Source organism: Drosophila eugracilis, unplaced genomic scaffold (genome assembly GCF_018153835.1).
Source record: "Drosophila eugracilis isolate 14026-0451.02 unplaced genomic scaffold, ASM1815383v1 contig_2154, whole genome shotgun sequence".
NCBI classification, from domain to species: Eukaryota; Metazoa; Arthropoda; class Insecta; order Diptera; family Drosophilidae; genus Drosophila; species Drosophila eugracilis.
In genome coordinates this window covers 6448992-6462043 of record NW_024573038.1, presented here as the reverse complement: position 1 = coordinate 6462043, position 13052 = coordinate 6448992, and the positions used below count along the sequence as shown (strand labels likewise).

Below are 13052 nucleotides of genomic sequence, written 5' to 3'. Positions count from 1 at the left end.
TATTTGTTTATTTTCGTTGGAAATTTCTCAAAATTGCAGATCATTTTTGTTATTCATAAGGAAGGAAGATATTATTTAGATTTTTTCAGAAATTTTCTTGAAGAATTTTTATATTTTAAGTTCTTCTAGTTTTCTTTTATATTTTTTAAGCCGTTCCTTTGCATTTATTGATTTCTTTATTTTTAATTTTATGATTTTTCCTAGCATTATCTTTATAACGTTTTTTATTTTTTCGTCTTTTTCGAGCTTTTATTTTCAGTTGATATTTTTTTAAACTCCTTTTTAATTTTTGCATGAATTTTATTTTTAATTTTAAATCATTTTAATTTTCATTTCTTTTATTTAGTCCGTTATTTTAATATATTTCCATATTTTACGACACTAGTAAAATGTTTTTGAAAATTTTTACGAATTTTTTGTCAAGTCACGCGAATGCGAAAACACGAAGCGATTTGCGAGCGTTTGATGCGCGACTTTGGAGCTCCGAAACCGAAGTGAAAAAAACGCAGCGAAGTCGCGCAGAAAATAACTCGAAATGCGGCGATGTTCGACGTCGACGTTGGCAGCGGCAGTGGCAGAGGCAGCGACTGCGACTGAAGGCAGCCGGCAGCGGCGTCGACTGCGGCCGAGCGTAGGTTTTTCGATCGCGCGACTTTAAACGCGCGCAGAAACTTCGCGCGCATCTATTGAAGTTTCTATGTTTTTTCGTTAAGTGTATTTTTACGGGTTTCTCCTGTTTTTCTTAGTGTGCGTGTTGCAGCCGCTGCCAGCGCTGACGTCGACTGCGGCTTATCGCTATCAATCGATAATCGCCAGATTAGAAAACGCGTCGACGTTCACTTGTGCACGTAAGCAGCGCTACAAGTGCAGCACAAATACACACACACGCGCGTATATAAGCGACTTTAGCCGACCGATCAAGTAATTCCAGTTTTTCGTTCTCTTTTATTAAGAACCTTTAAAGGGTAAAATTAACACTGAAAACCGGGTGTTCTATGATTTTTTAAAACAAAATTTGTCCAAGTTTTTGTTACTTTTCCTTAAAAATTCTAATAAATTTCGTATTTTTAAATTTTTGTACTTAGTAAATCGGCTAAATTTTTATCCGCGTTTTGCAACCTTCGGTTTTGAGAGTCGTTTGGCGACTAAAACGGAAAACTGAAAACAGAAAAGCACGCGGTTTTGTGGTTGGTCGCTGTCGGCGTCGCTGCCATGGTGGGTTTCTTTGCTGCGGTGGTGGTTTTCCAAACGGTGGTGAAATTGCCCACTTGTAGCGGCTGCAATGCACACACACACACACATACTGGCGCTCAAAAACACACCCATACTCACACATAAACTGCATATTTTTGTTGCTTTGCCGCCGTGTAGCTTTGTGGCCCAACATGACGCAAGCAGCGGTGAAAGCCGCTCTGTCAGCGTCGACGCCAACGTCGCTGCTTGCCGCGTGGGCGCCGCACGCGTTTTCAACTCAATTAATATCACCAAAAAGGCGAAATAGAAAAAGATACGAAAACAAAAACAAATGCTTCTTTTAATTAATGAAACAATTAAAAAGTTTTGAGCCAAAAAAGGCTTGCACTGAGAAAAAAGTGTGTTTGAAATCTAAAAAGCATTTCAAGGCCAACGGCAGCAAACAACAGCAACAACAGAGCCACGGAGTTCGATGATCTGTTTACGATTGTTTTTTGCGCGGCATCGTCATCGCTTGTTGTTGCTGCTGCCGCTGCCTTTCGTTGTTGTTGTTGTTGTTCTTGGTCGTTGCCTTCGCTGGAGCAAAAAAAAAAGCAGCAACAAACAAAAAACAGCTAAGGGCGAAAAACTGAGAGCTTCGAAAGATTCTGAGAGGAAATTATAGGGAGTTCTGAAGAAGTTTTTTCTTATAACACTGAAAATAAATGAAGCTGAGTTTAATTTTAAATTAAAAATAATGTTTTAGCTTGTACTAACATTTGAGCTATTAACTTTTAGAGTAATAATATTAAACTTTTTAAGCAAAACATTTAAAATACCTTTTAAGAACCTTCATAGAAAACCTTTCCCATTTTAATGCTCCCCACTGTGTCCTAGGCCTATCTCAGTTGACGTCGCTGCCGGCATAGCAGTTGCCGTGCGTATGTACAGTAGCTTGGCCTCAAGTGTATTTTCACAGATATTTATCTAGATACGCGCGACGAGCGCGCGCATTTTTGTAGTCCTCGTTGTTGTTTTTGTTGTTGGTCTTGCTTTTCGTATTTACCGTAAAAGTAAACAAGCGATATACAACAACAACAAGAACTCGCACACGACTTTTGAAGTGGCCACAACAAAAGCAACAAAAGCAACGGGCAAATAAAGATCTACAATAGGCAAACTCTTCGTCATCGCGGCAAACGACCATTTATGAGTAGAATATTTTGTATCTGAGAGTATTACAGGGTACTATAACTTTAAACGGTAGTTTAATAAGCAGTTATAATACTTTAAGAGATAAAGATGATTTGATATTTTGTAATCTGTTATCGGGATTGTTGGAAGATTCTGTTTTTCAGGGGGAGAATCATACTTAAAGCTCAGAATATTTCCAGTTTTTTGATAGATAGATTTACAAGATCATTTAGGAATATATTTATGTAAGTTTTCCTCGCTGTATTATATTTTCCTTACAACAACTACTCTGCAGCGTAAGCCTAACTTGCAACTTCTAAAAGCCGTGACATGGTTGGTTGATTTCTACTCTTTAACCTTTTCTTCCTACCAAAAGAGCATGAAAGATTCGGTTTTTGGAAATCAATTTCCTTTCTAGTTTGTAAATGTTATTTTTTGTTCGTCGTCGAAATATTTTTGGCGCCTTTTAAGACTGTTTTTTTTTTAGCTGGCCATATCTGCTTTTTTCGGTTGTTTTTTGTTCGTACAGCCCGCCGTGTGATTAACACCTGAAAACACGCTCTTTCATTATTAATTTCTGGCACGTGTTAAGTGCAACAACTGCAAGGTCAAAAATCGCCAGAGAAATGAATTCGAATCGTAAATAATCGTAAAAATGCAAGAGTTTCGGGGCTTTTGCTGCTTTCCGCTTGAAAAAAAAGCATAATAAAAAAATGTTAACAATAGAGAGAGCGATTCAACAACCTGTTTCCAAGCAGCTCTGACTTTTGTTATTTTTAGTATTATGTTTTTTCCCTTTTTTTTTTTTTTTTTTTTTTTTTTTTTGCCATTTTCGCTTGGTTGCGTTGCGTTTTTTGAAGGTCAACTTTTGGCTTTATTCCATAACTTTATTGTTGTTGCTGGCGCTGTGTTCCCCACTGACTGTTTAATGAGCTTGAAAGAGTTGATTTTGATGTTTAACGGATCTGCCTAAAAATCTTCCGCACTTGCGTGTAGTTTGTATGTTCCAAACTGAACAACAACAAAAAAACATTAAAAAAGCCGAACCAAAGTACAAAAACATGTCCAACAAATGTTGGACAAGCAATTTTGGCGGTCAGAACAAACACGCCACGAAAAATTAGTGAGTTGGGGAAAAATACAGAAAATACAGAAAATTCATAAGAAAAATGTGTCAAAGCCGGCAAAGCCGAAAGAAAAAGACAAAGACAAATGCGTCATGTCTTGGGGTACATGAGCAGCGATTAGCGACAATTTCTGTCCAGTCATAGCTTGATAAAAGATATCAACAATGAGGGTTAACAATATGGAAATTAGATTTACCCAAAAAAAATGCTTCAAAAAGAATTTAAAATGATTTTTAACTGCATGGAAAATGTTAGATAGAAAAAAGTAAAGAAACTTTCTGGCAAAATTGTATCCAAGCACTATTATCTTTACCCCGACTGTTACTATAGAGATCGGCAGCTGAGAGATGCGATGATGCAATCGCATTTAATTAACAAGCGAGTAAAGAACTTTGCTTTGTGGCAGGTTCTCTTGACCAAAACCGACAAAAAAAAATGGTAAATGGACAACAACAAAGAAAAGTGGGAACAAAATCCAAACGAGAGATGAACATAAATTTCAAATTTATGACTGCCACTTGAGCACAACAGCAACAACAACAAGAGTAACAACAACAACACACAAAATAGTATTGGACACCTTGACAGGGCCCCGTAGATTTATGAGAGGGCCCCATACAATTCATACATCAACAGCTCTTTTCATAATCTCCCCACAGATTTCTTCTTCTAACTTATTTCTTTTATATTTCTTTTTCAATAATAGAAGTTGGAAAATATTATAATTTCCCTTCGTTCCATTCAAATAAATCTTTTTAGAGGCATATTGCGTAGGCGCAGCAACATACGCACACACACACACACATCATTTAGGCCACGCCCTGTTTCTCTCTTATTATTTTTTTTTACATTTTTGAGGTTCATCCAAGAGTCTCATGAATTTCAATGAAATTTATGACAATAAATCAGCTGGGCCTAAAACGAACCCGAAGTTTAACCAAATTTTTCAAATTTGTTTCTGTTTTTGGTAACTCTTTGGCCAGCCAAAAAAGGTCTGTTTCATGGATGTTGTTGATGGAAAATTTCGGAAGTTTTTTCGAAAGATAGTAAAGTATTTTTTATACTTTATAAATATTTTGGCTGATTTTTAATATTTTTAGAAATTATTTTTGTCGATAAAAGAGTTTAAAATCCAATTTAAGTGCTTTTTAGAGAGAGAAAGCTTAGAATAAAATTCATAAATAAATATTGCATAATTATTTAAAGTTAATTTACAAATTATACACCTCTTAATATGATAATTCTATGTTTTAAAACGATTTTATAAGTGTCATTAAAAATATTAAAGATAATTACCAGTACCAATATTTAAAGTTGTGATAATTATTGTAAAAAAAAAGCATAAAAGACTAATTTTCCCAAACCTATTAGTTTCCTTTTTTTGCCTACATTCAGAGCAAAAGAGAGAGCCAGAGTCTGAAGCTTAAGTTACCTATCTCGCTCATACACACACAGATCTGTGTCAGCAGACAAACTTTTTTTTTCGGGCAAAAAGTTGGTGGCACACTTTTCCGCAACACTTTTTCCTTATAGGTATTTTTTTGGGGGTGCCACAAGGCGACGCCTACAACAATCATGTGTGAGTTTGTGTGGTGTATATGTGAAGGACAAACATGGCTGTCAAACGCCTAAAGTCCTGGCCAAGAACCAAGAAAAAACCACCACACACACAGACAGGAGAGAAAAGTTATGAACTACCCAGGCGAAAAGGCAGCAGAAATTGTAACACACATATGAGCGGCGGGCAATGAGAGGGAGGAAAATATGGATAAATCGAGGGTGACTTTCCCAACACACAGTGGTATTACTTATTGATTATTGTTTTCCTTCGTTAAGGAAAAGTCTGAGGGAAATGGGGGAAGAGTGACGCATTTTCCTGCCATCCCTTTTGCACATTGCGTGCCTATTTAACATTCACATGTTTTTCCGTATTTTCTCTTTTTCCTCCAGGGGAAATGTCTCATAAATATGATTTATATACCCACGTTGATATATATATATATATCTTGGAATTTGAGTACATATAATTGCGTGTATGAATCTGATATAAAAAGTGTGTATGCCAGCTTATTAAGACGGCGAAGATCTTGTTTTCGAGTGCCCTTTTCGAATCTTTTGGGCAAGTGGAGGAGGTGTCTCTCGGGCGGGCATCTTCGAGTGCAGTATTAACAAAACTGCAAACCGAAGGCAAACACTTGCTGCCAAAAATAAACGATATGTGTATCGTTCCACTCCCTCGCTCGCTCGCTGGCTCGCTGGCTTGCCAGCAGTTCAATCGACCATGTCAATCATATGACGGACGAAAAGCAGATTGAAAATAAAATTGAAAATAAATTCATTTGGGCTTGTCTTTTGTATTCAAAAAGGAGAGCACTGAGAGAAATGTATTTGAGTTATGGCCCGAAGGTTTGAAAAACTTTTTCAAGTAGTAAATTCTAGCTTCTTGTTTTTAAATTTTCAACTTTTAAGTACAGGAAAGTTATTAGGAATGGAAGCTGGCACTCTTTCCAGTGATAACCTCTTTGTTTTCTTTAATAAATCACAAAATAAAGCATTCTTATTGACCCACTTTTCTGCCAGTGCATTAGGTTTGTTTTGCAATTGAAAGTCAATTGAGCCAGACCTCGCTTTTTTATTCAGTTTCCTTGCGAGGCTGAATTTTCGGTTAACTTTTTACTGTCCTTTTCCTGTCCTGCGGTTCCTTGATGTAAATGCAAATTCACGCAGCTGCCCGTAGGACTACCCCTCCCCTCCACCCCCCGCCCCTTTTAGATACTCCTCATCCTGTCATGCATTTCAGCAATTTGCAAATTTACAAGTTGCATCGACATAAGCGGAACAGAGAAGGAGAGACGCGTGCATGTTTAATATCAAATTATGAAGCGGCTTTTACCCTTCTTTGCCGCTGCAGCACACCACCACCCCTCCGGAAACCCCTAAAGAAAACCCCCTGTGATTGTGCAGTTTTTGAAGTGCGTTGGCAACATTTGTATGCAAATTGCTTTTAGGCGAGTGCATGTGCAACATGTTGCTTTGCCTTGCTTTGCGGCTCCACAAGAGTCTCTCCTTTTTGGTTTGTCTTCGGGGTCTTCCAGTTCTCTCCAGCTCTGTGGGGTCTGAGAGGTCTGTCTTTTTCGAGGCAAGAAGAAATGAGTACGAGAGTACGAGAGACTTTTGACGTCGTCGTTGTCGTCGTCTGCCTGCAAATAAAGAACGCATTGAGTTTTTATTAGTTTTTGATGATGCTCATAAAACGACGCGACGGCAGCGATGATAAAAATCAGTTTGCTTAAGTAAAGTGAGGCATTTAGAGGGTAGGAAGAGTTGAATTGATTGTTCGAAAGTAAGCGTTGCTAAAATGCAATAAAAATAAAGTGAGCTCACTCCTTTGATATTTTATTTTTCCTTGCCTTTTGCCATTTGATGGCGTTGACAAGTGGCCAGGGCAGGCGATGGGCCTGGTAAATACTGTTGCTGATTCAAAGTCGATATGTTTTCGAGGTCGTATCTGTTTCTGGGCTATTGGTTCTCTTTTACTTTTCTTTTAACTACATTTGCCAGTCGATGAACCTGTAACTGCCTATACTCCTCTTCACCTGTGAAAAACTCTCGGGTTACTCTCATAAAACCAGAAACCGAAAAGGCACCTTCATAAACTTCTATAAGAGGAAATAGTTTCCTCAACTTTTATGGAGGCTCTTCTATTATCATGCCCGGCCTATTGGAATTTTATGCGATAATATATGGTATATAGACTGCAGCTTGAAAAACTTTTCCATTGTATAATTTTTATTACTGTTTTTATTAGCCCTGTAAATGTGCTATTTATATCAGGCCAGTCTCTTGTGGTCGTTTTATGCGATTTCAGCGATGAAAATTATAGAAAAAATCATTTTATTGGCCATGTTTTCCCCCAATAAGACTTCGATAATAACTCTTAATAACTTAATAACTAATTTATTTTATAGGGCTTACTATCAGTATTTCAGACTACCATCAATATGAAAAAGTTCTCAAAATTTCTGTACTTAAACCTTAAAGACCGAACCCCATCATTGGGATCCTTTTGACCAGGCTGCTCTTCACTGGAGGCCAAATCAGGTTACCCCATCACCATCATCATCAAGGACAGTTCACTGTACCTGAGCATAATGATAATGACCGCCGGCCGAGCAGGCTCTGCATGTCACACATCATAATAATTACGGCTATTGGCTGTTGGTATCCTTCTGCCTTACGGCCAACATATATAAGCCAGGCCATAAGGTGTAAAGCAAAGGCAGCCCGACTGCCTTATAAACAATTACGTTAATAGTGCCATCGGGCCATAAGAACTATAACAACGTTTAATGGACTTTTAGCTAAATTAAACAAAAACCAACAATGGGTCATCTAATCGCCGGCCAGACGCGCCCCTCTCATACTCGCCCTAGCCCTAGCCTAATGACGCAACATTTCATTAAAAATAATTTCACATTCGACGTTTGAGTTTTCCGTGCAATTGGCATTTCTAATGACAAAACAGCTGCCTAACATAGTGTAGTCTATCATCCCCATCGCTCTCTCGCTTGTTACACATTTTGTTTAACTTGTTTTTTAATAGTTTAGTTTTTGGTTTACTTTTTTTTAGCTTGGGCAATCTTATCTCTGCGAAATCGCTGTTAAAACGTTTTTAATTTTCCAATCGCGGCGGCACAATCGCTTAATTATAGTACCTGATGTAAGGGGGTAAGAAAAATATTGATTTACTTGTAAGATCTCTTATCAGGCTCAGCGATTTTCCCAGCCAAAGGAAAACCCGTTTTGCTTAAACTTAAATCTGCGAAGTCCATTAGGAGGCATTCATTTTTGCTTATATTTTGGTTTTTGCCAGCTGCTGTCAATCAAGTGTCAGATGCAAAGCCATCAACAATATCCAATTTCTGGCCCCAGCAAACTAATTAAATTACGAGGGAAAAGCTAAGCTATCTGTGTGCTAATCGCGATCATAATGATGTTGTTGCATTCTCCACTGGCTAATTTTAAACAAGCTGAAGTTGCTGGTAATATATTTTAATTTATGCTCGGTTGGCAATACTTTTGGCCAGGCTCACTCACTCTCAGAAATGCTGTAAAATTGCGCGTAAATCGAAACATTAATTTTAATTTAATGAATTAAATTCAGACATAGAAAGAGAGAGAGAGAGAGGGAGATCACAATTTCCATTAGGGTGACTCACTGTATCTGGCCAAAGTTTCCGCACTTTGCCGGCGACTGCCTTCTGCCGCCTTGGCACGATAAATAAATATGTAAGAGGTTTCCCTGGTCGATTATGCGCATAGTGCAAGTGTTTGCCACACATTGTTTATACACCTCGGACTGATGTATACTATATATATATATATATCTAGATATATATCTGCGTATATATAGTACAGCTGATGCATTGCACAAATGCAAATCGGACAGAAAGTTGTTGTCATTCACAGAAAGTGTCATTGCAGTTCATTCAGGAGTTGAGTAATACCCTTAACGTTACAAATTCCATTTGGAAGTTATTTTCGGGTTTGAAAATGTATGTTTTAGGAGGTACTTCTGCTAATTAATGATGCTAATTTAATTGCAGGTTAGATAAACCAATCAATTTTCCAATTTCAGAGCTCAAAATATTAGCCAGGGACCATAAATTAACTGAGTACCATACAAAATGAATTGCCATTAATTTAATATATATTTGAGACTTAAATTATAGCTTAATTTCTTGGTAAATCGATAGGTGATTCACCTTTTTAATTGAGTTTATCACTCGATTGGCTCTCCCCCGATAAATTCAATAAATTAACCTCGCACTCGCTCATTAAATCAAAGCAGCCACAACGCTGCAGCATAATTAACAATGGCAACCAAAAACTATGTACAATTAAATTAAGTCTGGCTTTTGTTGCTACTGTTGTTTATGTTGTTGCTGTTGGGCTTATCAGGCCATGCATCGCCTGTTGCAGGTTGCTAGCTGCAGTTTGCTAGCTGCAGTTTGCCAGTTGCCAGGTATTTCCTGTCAGAGATTTTGCATAAATAATTTTTGATAATCAAAGTTTGCGACGGTCACATAAATTTAATTAGCGGCATATGTTGCATTTAATTAAGCAGTAAGCTCGCTGACTTAGTGCGTCTTACTTTGGTTGCTGTTTGTTGCTGCCACTTCTGCCACTGCTAGTGATGTTGGCGGTGCTTTAATTAAAATTCACACGATGTGAAATGCTCATTTGGTAGGCCAACTGCGTGCCTCGGTTCGTTTGCCATTATTGCAACGCTCTCCTATTTGTATCTCTTTTTTCCTTTACATTTTCCTATCTCTTTTTATATTCCTACACTCCCCCTTCATGCTGACGCCTCCTGACGCTGCTGCTGCTGCTGCATTATTATTATAATTTTTCTTGCTGTTATTTTGTATTTTTTTATATAGTAGTTGTTGTAGTTTTCCCTCCTTGTCGGTTTGCATTGCATTCGGATTGCATAAGCAGCCTGTTGCTGCCGTTTTTCTAATGCAAACGCATATATGCGGCATGCATAATTAGCAGCCTCTCACACATTGCCATTTGAATTTGAATTTTTATTCACATTACCAACAATATAAATTCGTAATAATAAAGAAAAACGCCCGCTCTCTTCGCTTTAATGAGCCATTAAGCTTTAGATTTCTGCCTTTAGATATGCCCCAATGTGAATGAGAATACTCGCTCGCTGCTGCTGTAGCTGGCCATTTCCTCGAATCGAATTAAGTTATTAGTGATGCTTCAGCTGGAAAACTGTATGCCAGCTCATAGAAATGTTCTCTCGGAGATACCGAGAAAATTCTGTTGGGAAATATGGATCAGATATGGATAGATACTGTTAGGGGGAAACGGTTCTGCCACGCATCTTAATGTGGAAAGTTATTGCGATTCGATAAGGAAGATACATATTTATCATGGGCGGGGGGGCCAAACCTAGTTTGGTTTGTTAGAAAGAACTTGTATCTTTTGTTCTAAAAAAATGTGAGTTTATACAGCTATGATTTTCCCTATAAAACTAAATTTCCCAATCTACTAAATCCCCTTCCATCTTGTCATTTCACCAACTGACAGCCATTTAATCCAAACCAATCAGACCGACAACCCAGAGAACTTCATTAAATATTTCGCCACAATTACGGGCAGTGGAAAAAAAAGATGTGGCAAATATTTTAGCGCTTGATTTTCAACTGTCAAACTTTGTTTATGCCCCGCCGCCAACAACCCACTCGCCCCTTCAGCTCGCTCTGTGTTTGTTTTAGTTAATTTTAGCTCGAAAAAATATGTTGCATGTGAAGATTGCTGCCTTCTACTGGTAACTACAAAAACAAAAAAAAAACGAAGGAAAAACTAATAATAAAATAATCAACAGCAGAACATGAATAGTATTACAAATAGCAGTTAGACAAAGTAAACAGAAAGCGGAGCGAGGAGAGGAGGCGTTGGAAAAAAAGTGCCAGGCAGACGGTCTGACGACAACACTGACATGTGAGTGTGGAGAAAAGTATCTGTGTGTGTGGGTAGTATCTGTGAAAGTCATGCAAACTAACTGTCAGTCTGATAGATAGATAGACATTCTGAACCAGAACCAGCACCAGCACCAGAACCAGCAGCAGCAGCGGCGATAGTGATAGGGAGAGGTGCTGAGAGGGCACTTTCAGACAACAGACAAACAAATAATAATAAAATAATAATTGTTTGTCAACATTCGTTTAGCATGTGGTCTGGTCTCTGGCCCGTACACCGGGCAAAATTAATCTTAAGAGTGATTTACAATCATGATAAATATTATCTGATAATATTAAACGTGCTTGATCTGGGTAATATTAATATAGCTGGGCTAAGCATGCTAGCTGTTATCTTAAAGAAAATGTTTTAGAGAAGAATATAACTCAAGAAGAGGGTTCTTCCTTCTTCTCTCAGTGTATGCCATGAAAAAGCTGATGAAAAAAGTAAGCCAGAGAAGCGAACTGAGCATATGGAAAAAGGGGTGTAGTTGTTACAATTGACAATTGTCTGCATTTTGGCATGAAATGTCATATATATACCTATATAGAAGTTGAGGTAGATGGCATGGTTCCCATTTAAACTGCGTTTTGTGGTTGGGAAAAAGGTGAATGCCACATGGTAGGAGGGGGGGGTCAGAGAGTGGACACGACGTGCAATCGTCATGTTGGAAATTTCAGTTTCAACCGGCAGTCAGCACGTCATTTGCTTATTCAATTTCATGACACATGAATGAATGTTGCGTGTGCCTCGAACCTAGAACAATCATTCTCCCACCCAAAAAACAAAAAACACAACAAAAAACAACAACAAACGAATGCGACACTAGCAAGTCTGCGATAATTGATGATAAATGTTGTATAATTTGACAAACCCAACTAAAAGAAAAGTCTGAGGAGGAAGAAGTGTAGTGCCACCGGCAATTATCGCTTAAAAAGCATTTCCAAATAATTACACCACCAAAACGGAAATTCTAACACAAAATAGCCAAGAAATGGTTGGACAGAAAGAATTATTATAATAATATGCAGTTTAAAGCATATTTCACCTCGGCCCTTTAGATGTGTGGGCGTGGCTGATGGCGGCGGTTAATGATGGGAATAATATGCATATGGGATATGGGGATGAGTGGCGCCTACAGAGCAGTTCAGGTATGTAAGATGATATGTGTTATTTAATTGCTAAGAAAGCAGGCCCCATAAGGTACTTCTGTATATCAGGATACACGTTTACTAATTCTTTTATAATTAAAAAAAATATTTAAAATACATTTTCCACTAGAAAACACAATTTTAAGACATTATTTTACTTTGGTATTACTTTCCCTTATAAAATAAACCTATAACTATGCCCCGTACTGTATCAAAACAGCCTTGGTCAGCTTTTGGTCATTCGACCTCTTTTCAGCAGGGTTCTTGGGGCACGGGTGCGGCGCACAGCCATGCCTACCTTCTATCAATGAGCTATTATTAAAATTACGCATACGCCATGTTCCATTGATTCATTTCGCTTCGGTGCTTAATTTCTTTTATTTTATATCGCATTTTTATAAATAACTTTTAAGGCAAAGAAACGCGAAAGAGAAACGAGAGCCGAGCGAGAACTAGAGAGTCGGTGTCGATGAGTAATTGCCTCATAAAAATTATGTGGAAATTAATTTTTAGTGTTTTCGTTTTTCCTATGCATTGCAGCTTGTTTTTTTTCTTTGCTCTTTATTCGATCGCTGGCTATATCTCTCTCTATATAGCTTGTGTGCTTCTGCCTTCGTCTTTCCACACTCTGTTCTTGGTGGCTATTTTTGGGAGCGAAAACTAACCGAAAATATTGAAATATGAATGCAGTCACTGCATCTTGCTCCCCAGCTTGCCCACCTCTCCCTCTCGGCAGGCACTTGTCGTTCATTCCACCTGCCAAAAAATTCATGAAAAAAGCCCCACAACACGGCTGACACTTTTAGCCCTAACCGCTTGGAGATCGCCTGAACCCCAAAGTGCACAAAGACAAAATTTTGGAGATTATATC

The 13052-nt window shown here is 38.0% G+C and overlaps 1 long non-coding RNA gene across 1 annotated transcript in view; it reads right to left on the bottom strand.

Moving 5' to 3' along the window:
- Positions 1 to 317: 317 nt before the first annotated feature.
- LOC108114317 overlaps positions 318 to 13052 on the bottom strand; it is a 34065-nt gene continuing 21330 nt past the window's right edge. Inside the window, exon 3 of the long non-coding RNA XR_001772740.2 lies at positions 318 to 6694. This is a non-coding gene — a long non-coding RNA (uncharacterized LOC108114317). The remainder of the gene's footprint in view (positions 6695 to 13052) is intronic.